Here is a 14,527-nt window from a genome sequence, read left to right on the forward strand (position 1 = left end):
ATGAACTATTTATCTTTAAAAAGTAATATCTTTTTGATTATATGTCATAGCAAAAATCTTATCTTTGTCTTGGAAGTTTGAGACTAATGGCGACAACATTAGGAGTCTTGTGAACCTTGACAGTAGTTCAGGCAATTATGTGATGAACGATGAAGATGGAGTCTTCTTTACTCCTCTGCGACATTTCTAGAAACCATAATTCTGAAAATCTAAATGGAGTCATTGCTTTTCACCCCTGTGGGCAGAGCCATAATTCTTCAGATATACATTCTAACTGGGTTTTCTAATAGCTCCATTCATTTCTCAATCTTTCTAATAAGATTGCCAGAGAGGACAGCTTGTCTCTGGCATATTTCTCTTCCAAAAGGACAAAATCATCTGAGCTATTATTCAAGCCTTTCAGCATCACATATTGGTCATCAGAACTTGTCAAATTAAACAAACTAATATTGCAATTTAAAAAGAAAAATGAAAAAGACAGAAGAAGACTCTGTGGTTCCTGTAGTTTCCACAGCACGCTTTGTAAAGTCAAACATGTTTCAAAAGTAACTCCTCATCTCTGAAATAGAGAGGGATATGTACTGAGGCCAGTAACAGGCATTCACCATGTGGTGTGGAAATTTTCACAATTTAGAACCTAAAATCGTAACCAAATAATGAAGTACCACTGCACATAATAGTACTGAAATGTAGAAAATATTCTACTGAATTAGCAAAGGCAATTTTTGAGCCGGTCAGCAATTTACTCATGCGAAACATAAGCCAAAATGGTTTAACAAATTCTTAGTTTTACAGTCTGGAAAAAAAAAAAAAAAAAAAAAAAAAAAAAAAAAAAAAAAAGAAAAAGCTTTTAATATCCCCAAGAAAGCTCCAGGGAAAAGAAAGGCAGCGTGAAATAAACAGACTTTTCAGTCAAGTTAAGGGAAAACTCCTCCTGATTACCCCAGTGATATATCATTACAATACATAAAATTGTAGCTCAGAGTAGCAACAAGAAATTGCTACTTCATTTTAAAGAACACAAAGAGTGAGAAGTTTAACTTTATTTGTATATATGTGAAAGATATGTATGCCATGTGAAATGTGTATATGAGAATTCTTATGTGATGGAGGAAATGATAGGTTTACTCCTGGCATAATTTAGATTACAGAGTAACCAGTGAATTACAAAAAGACTCCTTGGAAAAAGGAGGAGTCAGTTTAAGGAGTATAAAGGAAGCCTTAAAATGTGTAAGGGGGGAATGCCTTGGAATAAAAGAGCGCAGTCAAAACCTGGTCTGGCACTTACAGAAGTTGCCTTGTCAGCAACTACAGAGACTTGTTAAACTTTGTGACCAGCTTGCTAACAAGTGTTTTGATAAAAAGCTGGGGCTTTGTGCTCAAATGGTTTCATTTATATTGAAAACTGAAGACTATAATGTCCTGTGCCTTACAGATCTCTAAGTTCAACCATGAGTACTGGTGTAGGATTCAGGTTTCACTTCATTATTCTGTCTGCATTAATAGACATGAACCATCAAAATACATTTGTATAAAAACTACATCTCTTCACAGGAATAAAATATCTTTTAGAAATCTAAAGCTTTACAGCTGCATTAATTCAGAGGCTAACAAACAGAACTTGAGTGGGAAGAATCTGTATGTAATTTTTCTGTTAGTCAACATATATATTTCCCTCAATGAATTAAGATATTCCTAGCCATTTTATTTTATCTTAATCCCACCAAATGTAGAAGTTATTACAGCCAAAGTAACATATTTTTTGCTATAATTGTTTCTTCTTAAAGTTCTCATTTCTAGCATGTCTCAAATGCCTCTGTTTCAACAAACACTTGAGGAAACAGAACAGCATTATACTTGTAATCTGCTACCTGCTCCTACCATGGAAAATTCAATTGTCTCATAGTTCAAAGATTTAGAAGAAAAGAAATCTTCAGATTCTTTGTTCATTTGTAAAGAGCAAATGGAAACAGAAACTGAAGAGAGAGCTTGGATTTTGATAGAGTTGACTTTCTTTGAAAGAGAAAATATCAGGAAGTCAAAATATTGCAGTTAGTGAAAATAAGGTTGACATCACAAAGAATGTTTGTCGTCTGATAGAAATGTTCCTTTGAAAACCAAATCAAAAGCTTAGGTCTTGTCTACAGATATGGCTGATACAATCCAAACCATCCCATTCTTTTAATACCGTAAACTCCAATTAATTGGACTCAGATACAGTTGACCGCAGTTCATTTTCATGACATTTTCTGGCAAGATTTAAAATGAGAACAAATTCCATTAACCAACACCCAATAATGTCAGCAATCTGACTGAACAGTAACATCTATCTGTAACTGAGTGTATGGCTGTAAAACAGTTAAATGCCAAATAGTTCTCTACAGTCATGGACTATCAGCCAAAGCCAAGGAACCAGCCAGTAAACAAACAGGTCACATTCTCTTTACTTCATTTATTTCACACACTGTCTTGATTCCAGTGGAATGTTTTGTCTAAATGTGGATTTCTTTCTTTTGTTGGAAACCTCACAAAACTGTCCCACCCAGGCCAATTCTGTTGGCCAAAGTTTTCATGATTTCAGATTCAATATTCATTTTACAAAATTCATCCTAGTAAAACTGAACCCAATAATAAGTAGTTAAAGTCAGGATAGGCAGAATCATAAGGAGAGCCAGATCAAAATTTTCTTGTAGGTTCAAATGCATATTTGTAGGGAAAATGCACTGATTAAATCAGAAGCTATGATGTTACACCTCCTTTTAGTTTGCTTCACTATATTTATTTCAGTGTTTTTGTACAGCTACTTCACAACTGGACAGCTACCTTAATGATATTTTTAATTAAAATACGTTAAATACTTCAAAGAAAAGCTAGCCACACTTCAACTTTGCAGTTTCCTTTGTTCTGTTTAATACCAGAAACTGTACGCCACTGACAACACCCTTCCTGGGATGCAAATGACCATCTCCAGCATCTTCCTCAAATGACTATATTTAAGATTTCGGTAACTTTTGGCTCTTTTATTGGCTTGTGTTGGCACCAAGAAGGAGCATGCTCAAAAAGAACTGTTGGGACAACAAATGCAACCACATCAGCACAGGCAGTGCATATTGTAACTCTCCCTTTAGTTTTGGTCTTCAAAGATAAAAGTTGATTGTCTCTTACTTTGAATACACCTCTTCAGCTATAAGCCAGATGCTCTTTTAAAATGAAGATACATTTGATACATTTCTCTTAAAATCATCTTAATTTTAAAATATTTTTCACAATGTACCACAGTCACCATGAGTTTGAGTTATATATAGCAAATCCAGCAAACAACAAATCAATTATAGACTCAAAGCCCAGACTGCCCAGATCTTTGGTCCCTTCCTGCCATTCAGCCAACAGTATCAAAAAAAAGCCATTTGTAACAGCATATTCACCATCACCATGGGAATAATAATACCCTAATACCCTTTGCCCAAAGGTGAAGCAGGCAGTTAACACAAACCCTGGTGAACTGCTCCGACTCTTTGACTTTGCGTTTGTGCCATGTTTGGCAAGAAAAGCAAAGTCTGTATTTCACCTACTGCACCATTATTTTATATGTGATGTATACTTTCACCAATAATAGTTTATTGGAGCATAGGAATCAATTACTGCCTTCCCATTCCCACTGCAAAATCTCATAATTCTTAAATTACATTGTTTCTGCCCAATGCATACTAAAACCAGGTTAAGTGAGATTAGTACTGAAAACAGGTTAAAAATAGATTTATTCACCAGAGAGAGGTGGATTTAAATGTTATATATTTTGAAGGAGGGGCAGGGGGAGAGGGGACTTAGAGGTCTCACAAGGGGGATTAGACTTTGCTACTTAATAAAATATTAAGTGACAATCAATCAAACAGGAATGTGTGGGAAGCACAGTTTTGCTGTACTGCTCTTTTAGGATTTGTTTTCTTTAAAATTTGCATTCCTTTCTGCATGCATTTGAGATATACGTATGTTGGCTTTTTAATGATTAGAAATGGCTTTGATCTTGACTACTTGAAGGAACATAAAAATATAAATAGTGTGAGTAGATGTGATTAATCATAGTAATGACAAACATAACAAAATCCAAGATAAGCTTTTCTGACTTCCTCAAACATACCTTAGGAAGTTCAGTCTTTAGCTTATGTCATTCATATAAGAATGATCTACAGAAGTCAGAAGTGCACTAGTGTTCAAGGTCCCCAAATAACAATAGTGCCAGTTTATCAAAGATAAGAACCTAGGAAATCAGAAACATCAGCTTTCTGCTTGAGTAGCTGCCACTCTCCTTTGAGATGGAATAGAGGGTAAGAAAACATAATTCCTGCTGCAATGTAACTGTCAAAATAATGAAATAATATGTGATGACCAGGTATAACAATGAAAATAGTCAACTGTTCTAAGAAAATGTCAGCAGTAGATAGCAAGTGCCTAATAGCCAGGATCTGATGGCTATTTAGAAGATGTGAAAATAGAACTCTTTATTAGAGGAATTTTTTACTGGACACCTTAAAAAAATGGCCTTAAATCATCACGATGATGTAATTTTCTGCATCTGTGTGAAGTGGGCAGTAAAGTGAGATGAGAGGAAGAGCTGTTATTATTAAAAGAGGAAATTTATAAAGGCAAAAGGCAAAAAAACCCAAAAAAAGCCCACAAGACATCATCGATATTGCATTTTCAGATCTCAACTCCTCAGTGCAAGAACCCAGCAACTCCAAAAGATACCTGTCACACAAAATGGTAACTTTCAAAGTCCTTAGTATGTTGGGACAGCATTGCTGAAACCTGAGCTCTCATTTCCTCATTGGCATAAAATACATCATATAGGTATATATATATGTAATCTGACCTAAATCCTTAACCTACTTCTTTTCAACAGCAGCTTTAATGTATGAAACTGATTACTTCTAGTGAAACTACAGAAATTAAATGGAATATTGGAATAAAAAGGAAAAAATATGACCCAACTGCTCCAACAAATTAAGTAAAATTTTAGAGACTGCTGCAGCATTTTTCTGTATTCAATTGATCGTAAGACAAATTCCCCTTCCTTCCATTACCAGCCACCCAATACTTTTTCATAGATTCTTTGCATTCATTGGCTATTCAACTAAAAGAAAATTAACTTGCAGAGTAAGAAAGGCAGTATGGCAACAGAGAATAATTAACTGATCAGTGAAACATATGTACCCTTTTTTCAATAAAAATGGCAAAGTCATGGAAGCAAGATCATATAGTGTCATAATGAACATTTTTTTCAAAATTAGTTTAGTAGTTTCACAGCAAAATAGATGAACACCAGCAGATCATCAGTTACTTTAGTTTCCCCCTTTCCACTTGTTTCTTTTTAGGAATTCCCCCACCAATGTCTAGAATTTTAAAAATATAAACCCCAAAATGCTACACCCTACCCTTTATAAGCTAATGTGTAGACTGAAACAATTTCATGTCTTTGAAAAAAGTTTATTTTGACCAGCCCTATACAACCTATTCATGAGGAAAGTACTGTCACTAATTGAATTTTGAAAGGAATATTGCACAAAATAGCTATACTAAGTCTTGCTACTCAGTGAAGCCTGTATTCCAGTAATAATCTTTCAATACTAATGATGTTTGTACTCAATGGAGGAGCAAAAACACTTCATTAAGTTAACCGTGTAATTCTTAGATATTTCCAACAAATTATAAAGCTTTGATCTTCTGAAAAACACAACAGATAAGATGAATAAGATACTAATGAATAAGATACTAATATTATACAATTGTTAATTTCAAACCATTTGAGAAAAGTTTTACCCACCCAGAGTGCATATGTATTAGAAGAATGATGCATTTATAAAATTACATAGTTCGGAATCCCATTGTGATTGAGAAAATACTAGAATATTAGTACCAGTGTTTCACTCCTAGATTATTCAAAAGTAAGGTTAAGTAGTACTCTAAAGCTTTGCTGTAAAAGCTGCTTTTATTTGGGAAAATGGAAGGGACGTTTGTACTTAGCATGATTTATCATCAGCTATCTCTCTGTAATATAAGTGTAACTATTTTTCCAGCTATCTCCCTGACTATGGCATTTTAAACAGAAGAGACATTTGATAATAAAACTTAGAAGAACAAAAAACAAACCAACACAACCTCCAAGCTCCAAACCAAATAAGTATGGAAAAAATTGAAAATTGAAGAACTAGCTAAATAAACAAATATTCTAACAGTTTCTTAGTTTTATTTTAGCAGCTCTTTATTTGGGTCAACACCTGGAGACCATCTGGAAACTTCACACAGCAGGGTAACACAGACAGTAACCGGCCCAGCAATCTCTGCCACGGGAAGAAACCTGTCTGTCTGTTAGTCTGTTTACAACATCAGTATTTCAAACTCTCATCTCAGCTCTTGAGTTGATAATTTCTCCTGGCTTCGAGATAAGATTCCTTTTCTATGTAGCTGTCTTTACAAAGCCCAAAGGAAGTTTTGCAACATTACAAAGAGTAATTAAAAATGTTCCTCTAAACAGAGTTATCTTCAGGGACCAGGATGAAGGAGAAACTTTTTTATATGACATGCTTGTAGGCAGAACCATCACCAGCACTAAGCTCTCCAACCTTCAACCAGTACAGGCACTAATGATGTCTAACAGTAATCATAAAAAAACCTTCTAAATGAAGCATGCACCATTTACCAGAGGAATACATAAGTTTGCCGACCCACAGATGGACACGATTAATTCTGTAGACCTTTCTATTTAATTGAGTAGAGAGGGATGTAGCTGAATGGTGTTTGAACATACTGTGCCAGTAAGATAAACAAACAAAAAACTCCCAAACACAACATTTAAGTAAGATGATGGCACGTAGATACAATTTGTCTGCTAGAAAATTTGAGTGAATCTGAAAGACTTACGGATATAAATGTATTTATAAAGCAAGCCTAACAAAGGACAAAAAATGCCACACCCATCCCCCCCCCACCACCACCACCACACCCCCCCCCAACTGTTGTTCACAATTTTTTTCTCTGAAGAGATACACTATAACCCTGTTCAGGATGCAGCAGAATGATTTTAACCTGACAGCTGACAACACGTGGTATGTACATGGAGTGCTATCAACCTTCATATTGGCAGACAAAAAAGCCCGGTGTGGTTCCTGCGGTTACGTAACTGGTCTGAGGCTTATGAATTCCCCCTCTCACATTCTTTTAATATGTGCATTTTATAGCTTGCAAGATACAAAAATACAGGCTTTGAAAATTAGAGATTAACTCAGTCTCTTGTGGAAAGAGGGGTCACAGCATGAATGATACAAACAAGGCACATATTATGCACATGGTGGCTCTCTAACATTAAAAGAAAGCTTCAAAACTGTATACGTTCTTGTTTGTACTCATTGGGCTCAGGACTTCAAATATCTTTTGCAATTAAATCTATCAAACTTCAAGCTCCCAATTAAAAATTTTCAAATGCATCATGCTCCAGGGTGTCTGAAATTAAAAACCACTTTACATGTTTGTCAAGTCCTCTTTTGTAATTTTTACAATGTTGCTCTTTCTACTGTGATAAGTGCTGCCAACCCCCTTCCATTTATGTGCCACGACAGAAGAAAAAATAAACAAAATTCCTTCAGACAGCTCATTCTGAACTACAGCATTTTGTTTCAGCAGCGGTTGCTCTTACCTTTCTCAGACACCTATTCTCAAGATGGGGACAAGGGGGAATTGGAGAATTTCTCCATGTTGCTGTTCTTGAAGAAGGCTACTCCCCCAGAGAAGCTGGAAGCCACGGCTGGTGCCGGGAAGGTGGCCCTTCGTCATCACCCTTCGCCGTGCTCCATGCGGGAGCTCTGCTGCTGCCAGCCCCGCTGTTGGAGCATTTGGGTGTGCAATGGCTCTTGCCAGTATGACCTTCAACAGACATCAGTGAAACATAAAACCTGAAAATATCTTTAAAAGTTCACTTTACCTTTTGATAAAAGGGAAAAAAGGAATGACCATGTTTTAGTTGAGCATGGGGATACAGCCAGTTCCTAATTTTTCCTAAGCACCTGAGTGGGGAAAAAAAAAAAAAAGAAGACTAATTCTAAAACTCTGAGAAGTCAGTAACTCTTTCTACTTTGTTCCTCCAACAACTCTTCTTCTAGAAATGAATGCCTCCTATATAATGGTCTAAGTAAATATATCTATAGATAAAAGAGGTTTATTCCTAATATACTACTAGACTATTCCTAAAATAACCTGTATCATGCACACAGTAATGTTGTGGTGGGCGAGTGTCTTACCATGGAGACAGAACCATGTTTTGGGTCTTGTGCTCCCCATCAATCAGAACTGATTCACCAGAAGAGAGAACCTAAAACCAACGTGGTTTCTTAAAGACTACAGAAGTAGAGATAAAGACGGTCTTTACACAGTTCTCAATTTATATGAATATAAATTAAAGAAATTATTTGATGTATGACACCAACATTGTTTATACATGTAAACCAATGGACATGAATTAAAAACTTTAAGTGAGAGACACCTAACAGCTGGATTGAAACTGCAGGAACTGTAGTTCCTTTTTTCTCTCCAATGGCTTCATTCACCTGTGTAGAGAGATGATGGCTATGAAGCCATCCAGATTTCAAATCCAAAATTGCTGAAGATGAGAGAGGGAAAATGTTCCAACTCAAGCCTTCCTTTGCCATGTAATCACATTGCAGGTAACTGTTTTAATGAGCTTCTTCCACATTTGTTAACTTGAATTCCTATTTTCTCTTTAAAAGGAAAAGACAAGGACTACTTAGGACCCCAAATTGACATTTCCCTGTAAACACAAAATATATTTCAAATCTATCATATATTTAGGGGACAAATAAAACAGAAGTATGAATGCTGTTCAGAAGAAAATAGTACAGTACAAGTAACATAGTGGGTATAAAAGGAATATGCAGAGCCTTAATTATAAATTAGATTTGAGTGATGCTAGGAACAGATTAGAATTCTTTATTTTTCTCTTTCTGTCATCTATATAGGGGACAATTATTCTTCCAACTCAAGTTACATTTTGCAAGCAATGTTTACGATGCATGTAGTATTTTGTTTACTTAGATTTGCAAAACATCCTGTTTTGATATTACATTCTTACCACAGGCCATGGAAAATTAAAACATGTTCAGAGAGAAACTGAAATAGTTCATAGAATCATAGAACGGTTTGGGTTGGAAGGGACCTTAAAGATCACCTAGTTCCAACCCCCCTGCCTTTGATAGGGACATCTTCCACTAGCCCAGGTTGCCCAAAGCCCCACCCAACCTGGCCTTGAACCCTTCCAGGGAGGGGGCAGCCACAGCATCTCTGGGCACCCTGTGCCACAGTGCTTCACCACCCTCACAGGGAAAAATTTCTTCCTTAGATCTCATCTAAATCTACCCTCTGTCAGTTTAAAATTGTTACTCCTTGTCCTATCCCTACCCCCCCAATAAAGAGTCCCTCCCCACCTTTCCTGTAGCCCCTTTAAGTACTGGGAGACCACTCTAAGGTCTCCCCGCAGCCTTCTCTTCTCCAGGCTGAACACCGCCAACTGTCTCAACCTGTCCTCACAGGGGAGGTGCTCCAGCCCCCCGATCATCTTCATGGCCTCCTCTGGACTGCTCAAGCAGGTTCATGGCCTTCTTATACTGAGGGCTCCAGAGCTGGACACAGCACTGCAGGGGGAGGTTCATGAGTGCAGAGTAGAGAGGGAGAATCCCCTTCCTTGCACTGTTAGCCTCACTTCTCTTGATGCAGCCCAGGACACGGTTGGCTTCCTGGGCTGCGAATGCACATTGCTGGGTCATAGTCAGTTTTCAATCCACCAATATGCCCAAGTCCTCCTCTGCAGGGCTGCTCTCAATCCACTCCTCGCCCAGCCTGTATTTGTGCTTGGGATTGCCCCGACCCATGTGCAGGACCTTGCACTTGGCCTTGTTGAACCTCATGAGGTTCAGATGGGCCCACATCTCCACCCTGTCCAGGTCCCTCTGGATGGCACATCCCTTCCCTACAAGCATGTCGACTGCACCACACAGCTTGGTGTCATTGGTGAACTTGCTGAGGGTGCGCTCGATCCCACTGTCTGTGTCACCAACAAAGATGATAAACAGTGCCGGTCCCAGCACCAACCCCTGAGGAACAGCACTTGTCACCGCTCTCCACTTGGACATTGAGCCATTGACAACAACTCTTTGAGTGTGACCATCCAGCCAGTTTCTTATCCACCGAGTGCTCCATCCATCAAATCCATGTCTCTTCAATTTAGGACAAGGATGTCATGTGGGACAGTGTCAAAATTCTTGCACAAGTTCAGGTAGGTGACATGAGTTGCTCTTCCCTTGTCCACCAGCACTGAAACCCCATCATAGCAGGGCACCAAATTTGTCAGGCACGATTTGCCCTTAGTGAAACATCAGAGGCTTGACATTGGTCTGTTAACACTGTAAGTGTTCTCTCTTTTTTCTCAACCCCACATGAATGCTAATACTAATAGTTCATAAATGTGTATATCTGATTGTTCTGTTACTTTCTATACCTTGTAAAATAAAATCAGCGTTCTCTGATGAGACAAAGGTAAAGTTTCTGAGTAAACTCTGAATTTCTTCTCCTTATTGTTCTGTTACTTTCTATACCTTGTAAAATAAAATCAGCGTTCTCTGATGAGACAAAGGTAAAGTTTCTGAGTAAACTGAATTTCTTCTCCTTGAACAGCAAAGATTAAGACATCTGGAAGACAAATAGGAATCTACCATAAACAAACACTAATATAAGCACCCAGGGAGATATTTCTTATGCTTCCCTGGAAGAAGCAAAAGCATCTCTGAGCAGCAAATAATTACTTGAAGGGAATAATCTGTATCAGTATTCAGGAAAACATAATGAATTCTTCCTCTTCAAAAAGCTATGAAATACTTCATTGTGTGTTTCCCAGTATTTTTCCTTGGGGTATAAATTACTACTTCACTTTCTGCCTGGAAATGTGCCTTACACAATTCTATGTATTTCTAGACAGAATTGTGGAAGGTACCTGAGCAGCTGTCACATCCCCAGAATGAGATGCTCAAACATTTAGTTTGGTTTTGGCAAACCTCTGCCAATTTTTTTGATTCACCTGCAAGATGTTATGGAGTTTTTACATGAAGTGCGAACAATTTAAGTCATGAAGTAGAACAGGTTTCATTACTATTTTTTTTGTATTTAAGCAAGTTTCATATTTTCAGAATTACCTTGAAAATAATCATTTCAGGCTCATGATAGAGTCATAGAACTATCTAGGTTGGAAAGACCCTTAAGATCATTGAGTCCAAACACTTCTCACAGTCTTCACATTCTTCTTCCTCCTGTTCCTTCTCCTGCGTCCTTTTCCTCCTCCTCTTCCTCTTTTTCTTCTTTTTTAAAACACACATATTCTTTTAATGAAAAATTAAGTGTGTGGGCAATACCACTCAAAGTACATATAGTCAAGAATATTCAGTTTTTATTACCAAATGAGAATAAAATCATTAATCTTTAAAAAGAAAACACCAAAAACATCACAGACACCACCACCTATTATCACTGTGCTGGACTACTACTCATTCCTAAGAATCTCACTCACTGCATTTGGGTACTGAGATATATTTTCAGATCTGGCCATAAGTTTTTCAAGTGAGGATGCAAGTAACCATAGGGGTTGACAGGGGGAAATGACCTGTCAGTTGCCGGAAAAGAACCAAGTCATGCACTTGTTATGTTTATTACAAGTTAGTTATTCCTTTGGGTTTGAGGGATTTTATGTTTTTTTTTCCTGCCACCAAGCTACACATCTTGTATTTTAATATTACTACACTGCATAACACAGTGTCCTTTAAATAGGAAGGGATTTCATTTCCTGAATGCAAACTAGGTTGCAGAAGAAGTTAATAAGCAGAATAGAGAATTATGTATTTCATATAGGCTATAAATTTAACAATATGCATTTGTTTTTCTTTTGGCTCTTATCCAGTTACTCTTCTTTGTACATAAAGCCTTGGTCCCCGGCACACCAATGAATTGTTGTAAAAAGCACAAAATGTTCTGAAACCTCATAAAAAGAGAGAAAAGCAGCAACAATTAAAACTCACGTATTGAGCTATCTCCTGTATGACTGTTTCCCATAAAAGTCAGTTTTATTTCACTTCCAAAATGACTCAGTCGAGCACAAAATGACTGATCATTGCATTAAATGTTGTTCATAGTGTATATTTAAGCCAGCTAATCAAAGACAACCTATTCTACATTTTTATCAATATTCTATTTCATGATTAGCAAACAAGCTGTCAGCCTCGCTATGTTTTCTCACAGAAGTTAGGTTAATCTATGTAATTTTGATGAGAACAACAAAATTCTCGAGTGTGGTATTATATTCTGTAAAACAAAGCTACATAAAGCAGCAGGGCAATTTTAACTTTGAACTGCCTGTTTCAGGAGACAGTACGCTTTAGAAAGCGATGAAGTGTGTGCATCAATCTGCACTGGGTGACTGTGAGTCAAGTCACAGCACGCAATACGACCACATCTAACACGTTACGGAGCAAAGGCATGTGTGTACCTTTCTCAGCTCAACTTAGTTAAAGGATGTTGGTTTTATATCTTTCTTTTTCTACATGGCACATTATGAGAGATCTGAACTGGAACCCCGAGGAAGCAGACATGCTCCCCCAGCACATCTCCACTTCCTCACAAAAGGTAGAGAAAAAAACAGCAACACATAGCTAGTGGTCTACACATGCTGTGCATCAAGAAACACAAAGGAACAAACACTTCCCTCTCCCTTTCTCTCCTCAAAAAGATCCAAACAAATCCTTTTTGTTCCAGGCATTTGAGGATTGTTAGAAATAAAACAACAGCTTTTTAAAACTCAAAACATACAAGACAACACTGGGGACTGGAAAAGCACCATATCCTTGAAGAATTAAAATGCAATATAAATCTAAAGCTTAGGAAGAAGGGGATGTCATCAAGATGAGGCTGTCTATTTTAACCTAGGTACAAGTAGCTTCTCTCATTTGTAACACAGAAACACTGAAATTCAGTTTTTGAAATGCTGATTTCATTCAAACTGTATCCACAGTTTTTAAATCTCACCTCTTCAGCTGCTGATTTGGGATTTTAGCACTGCAGAGCAGCCAAGTTTAGAAGAGCAAGAGAACAAATGCTTTCAGGACTTCCTGTTCTGCTTGACTTACTCACTTGGCGAAAGTTCAAACCAATAAAAGAGAACAAAAGGGTACTTTTTTTTCCCAGGCTATAGTTTCTCTGTTTGACTGATTCCTGACCATCCTATTAAGAAAACTTCCAAGTTTACCAGCAAATTCAATAAACATTAGACACACTGCTACTTCAAGAAGTTGTTCTACAAACTTCCGGCCTTAAAAGTTTATCGATAGTCTCTGTGTTTGGGAAACACTTTTTATTTTCTTTTATTTCACATTCATTGGCGGAGAATTGCTTAAAAAAGGTAACTGGCCTGCAACTATTGCTTGCTACAGTTTCACCTGCTTGTATTTATGGTTCCTTTGAATATCAAACTCACTCCTTAGCAAGATACTGTCAATCCTCACTTCTAAACCATCCACTAAAAACATTAGTGTATTTTCCTAGTGCAAAAACCTGAATCATAGCCTATTTCAGCCAAGTCTTTAGACCTGTCCATGCTTTAAGGAATAAAACACAGCTGTTGCAGTCATATGCACTGACTGATTTGATCACGTACAATATTATGCATGCAACATATTTTACAAAATCCTTCTCTAATAGTTCTAGGAAGATGTCTCTGCAAGAGCACACTCTTCTGTTAGGCTACTAGAATTTAGGAACAATAACCACAGTCTAGTGGCTAACCTGCAAGCAGAGGCAATTTCCATATACTACTTGATATGCACGGAGTTTTGTAGATACATTGTTAGGAATGAGGTGTTAATGGTCCTCCTCTATGGGAGTTGGAAGCAAATATGTTAACTGATTTCATTTAAATAAATGAATACTAAAGACTCAGATTAAATTCCTCTGTATAGTAAAATCACAAAAGAGGATGCCTGGTGCTACCACCTGAGACAAAGTCATCAGAGAGAAGCGTGGAGCTAACAGGTGTAATTCCTACATTATTTCAAAGGTGCACAGTGGGGACAAAACCATGGCCCAGCACTGAGAAGGATAGCTCTGCACCTCCTAAAGCAGCGCAGGCTCCGAGCCCAGTGCACAGTCCTTCCAGAAAAGTGGGAGGAGGAATGCTGCTTGCTTATTTTGTTCCGGCCACTCTTCAAGGAAAGAGAAAACATGATTTTTTTTTACAAATAAATGAATCACAGTAAGAAAACCCCCCAACTTGCTGTCACTATTTCTCAGCCAAACAACAATGACCTAACACTTGAATTCAGCTGCTGTTGGGCCAAGCAGACAGGAATATCCCTCTCTGACGACTGATCTGAGCCCTAAGAGTTTTCTAAGACCCAGTAACCTTGTGGTTACGACTTTCAGCAGG

This window comes from Strix uralensis, chromosome 13, assembly GCF_047716275.1.
Source record: "Strix uralensis isolate ZFMK-TIS-50842 chromosome 13, bStrUra1, whole genome shotgun sequence".
In the NCBI taxonomy this organism is placed as follows: Eukaryota; Metazoa; Chordata; class Aves; order Strigiformes; family Strigidae; genus Strix; species Strix uralensis.